This window comes from Elaeis guineensis, chromosome 2, assembly GCF_000442705.2.
Source record: "Elaeis guineensis isolate ETL-2024a chromosome 2, EG11, whole genome shotgun sequence".
NCBI lineage: Eukaryota > Viridiplantae > Streptophyta > Magnoliopsida > Arecales > Arecaceae > Elaeis > Elaeis guineensis.
Window position 1 is genome coordinate 121,040,771 of NC_025994.2, and position 3,035 is coordinate 121,043,805.

At 41.4% G+C, this 3,035-nt stretch overlaps 1 pseudogene; it reads left to right on the forward strand.

Moving 5' to 3' along the window:
* Window positions 1-224: 224 nt before the first annotated feature.
* On the forward strand, window positions 225-1,685 carry LOC105038901 (senescence-specific cysteine protease SAG39-like; annotated as a pseudogene).
* Window positions 1,686-3,035: the final 1,350 nt, after the last annotated feature.

Below are 3,035 nucleotides of genomic sequence, written 5' to 3' on the forward strand. Positions count from 1 at the left end.
CGTTTTGTAGAGAGTATTGAGCGGGCGCACAAAAAAATATTGGACGAGAGAGATGTCTACGTTCGGGGAAATCAGCTACCGCTCATCACGCTCTGGAAGACATGTGATTATGCGTCAACAGACGTGTGATTATGCGTCAACAGGACACACAAAGTTCCAGGCCTCTCTCCAAGCCAAAGCTCTACATAAACCCTCGTCACCCTAGCTCTCCGCCCACATCCCCTCCAATTCTAAATAGCTACTCAACCCACTTAGTAGAACCATTCCAAAGTTTGTCCACAGCAATGGCGCCTCACCGGTGCTTTGTGCTCGCATTGATAGTCTTAGGTGTTTGGGTCTTTGGGGCCATGGCTCGTGGCGTTGCTGACATGCCCATGTCGACAAGGCACGAGCAATGGATGGCTCAGTATGGGCGAGTCTACAGGGATGCAGTAGAGAAAGAGAGACGATTCCAAATCTTCAAGGATAACTACAACTACATCGAGTCTGTCAATAGAGCCGGCAATCGCAAGTATAAGCTCGGTCTCAACCAGTTTGCTGACATGACCAACGAGGAGTTCAAGGCCTCTCACCTTGGATTCAAGCCCATGCGCCTTACGAAGTCCACGACAGGAAGCTTTCAATATGCCAACCTGACCGACGTATCTGACAGCATGGATTGGAGAACCAGAGGTGCGGTTACTGCTGTCAAGGATCAAGGCTCATGTGGTAAGACATATATAATATACCATGTGTTATTCTTCTCAAAAACTTACAATGAGTTATTTAAATTTAAAGAATAGCAAGATACATGAAAGATGTTACTAAGTAACATCGAACAAGTTATCTAACCAACAATATGTATGTAGGGTGCTGTTGGGCATTCTCTTCTGTGGCAGCCATTGAAGGGATTACTCAAATCAACACTGGCAAGTTGGTCTCCTTGTCGGAGCAACAACTTGTGGACTGTGACGTCAACGATGGAAACCAAGGATGCAACGGGGGATTCATGACTCGTGCATGCCTTCCAATACGTCATTGACAATGGAGGGATAACAACTGAAGAGAATTACCCTTACATGGCAGCTGATGGTACTTGTGACACCAATAAGACATCACCCTCAGCAGCTACTATCAGCGGCTACCAGAACGTGCCTGTAAATGATGAGTCCTCGCTCTTACAGGCAGTCTCGAAGCAGCCTGTTTCAGTTGGCATTGATGGTAGTGGGCTAGACTTCAAACAATACTCTGGTGGCATCTTCACCGGCCCGTGTGAAACTAATATGGACCATGCCGTGACTCTTATTGGCTACGGGACAGCTGAGGATGGGACCAAATATTGGCTGGTAAAGAATTCATGGGGTACAACTTGGGGTGAGAAAGGATACATGCGCATCCAGCGTGACGTTGGTGCACCGGAAGGGCTTTGTGGTATCGCCAAACTTGCTTCTTACCCAACAGCATAAATTCAACGATCTTCTACCATGACTCCTTATTAATAACTTAGAGGAATCTTTACCAAAAGAAGAAAAGAATGAAAAAATAAAAGAGAATTAAAAGAGAAGGAAGAATATCTATGTCATGTAATATCTTTTATGCATTAGTGCTTTGTTAGGCAAAGTCATGTGCTCCTGATGGAATATGTAATAGTGGTGGAACATACAACAATAGTATGAGAAACTATATAAAACAATGGAGCAATACAACTTTTTCTCACAAACCCTTTCTTTTTTTTATTCTTGATACCACTTCATCACACAATACATTCTACAACAACCACCTATTTATAGGTATAAGAAATGACCTTTTGACTCCCCTAATAAATTTATCATTTAGACTTCCCATGTGACTCTTGAATTTTTCATGTGACTCTTGATTTTTCCCACTTCAATTAAGTTTACAAAATGACCTTTCGATTTCTTCAAATACATTTAATATTTGCTTTTTCCAACACCCCCCCTTAAACTTAATTGTTCTTTCTTCATCATGCCAAGAGAACTTTTAAACTTGGTGAAGAGCTCTGCTCCTAATGGTTTAGTGAATATGTCGGCAACTTGATCTTGTGTCTTCACATACAGTAGCTCTACTTCTTTGTTCTTCACATATTTCCAGATTGAATGAAAACGCACATCAATATGCTTGCTTCTTTGATGATATACCGGGTTCTTTCCTAGTGCAATAGCCGACTTGCTATCAATGCTTATCTTGGTAGGTTCCTTTTGCTCAAAATGAACTTCCTTCAGCAAGCTTCTTAGCCATATAGCATGTGATACACATGCGGATGCAGCAACATATTCAGCTTCACATGTAGAAAGAGTAACAATAGGTTGCTTCTTTGACATCCATGAAAAAGCTGCATCTCCCATAGAAAATACAAATCCGGAAGTACTCTTCCGATCATCCATATCTCCAGCCCAATCACTATCCGAATAGCCCACAAGTTCAAAGTTACTATGATGAGAATAAAATAGTCCATCAGTAATAGTACCTTGGATGTAACGAAGAATTCTCTTTGCTGCCTTCCAGTGCATTAATTTGGGCTCCTCCATGAATCTGCTGACTAGGCCGACTACATATAGAATATCCGGCCTAGTACATGTCATGTACCTCAGACATCCTACCAAGTTTCTATAGAGAGTAGGGTCCACAATCTCTCCTTCATCTTCTTTTGACAGCTTTGCTCCACAATCAACGGGGGTGCTTATAGGGTTACAATCTTTTATCTTGAATTTCTTCAAGATTTCTTTGGCATAACCTTCTTGAGATAAGAAAATTCTTTTTTGATATTGTTTGACCTCCAAACTCAGAAAATATGTCATTAACCCCATGTCTGTCATCTCAAACTCCTTCATCATGGCATGCTTGAACTCCTCAAACATTTGTGGATTATTACCTGTAAAAATAAGATCATCCACATACAAACACACAAGTAGAATGTTAGAATTTTTCTCCTTTACATACACAGCATGCTCATAGGGACATTACTTGAAGCCATTTGCTTTGAAGTAGCCATCAATTCTTGAGTTCCATACTCTTGGAGCTTGTTTTAAACCATA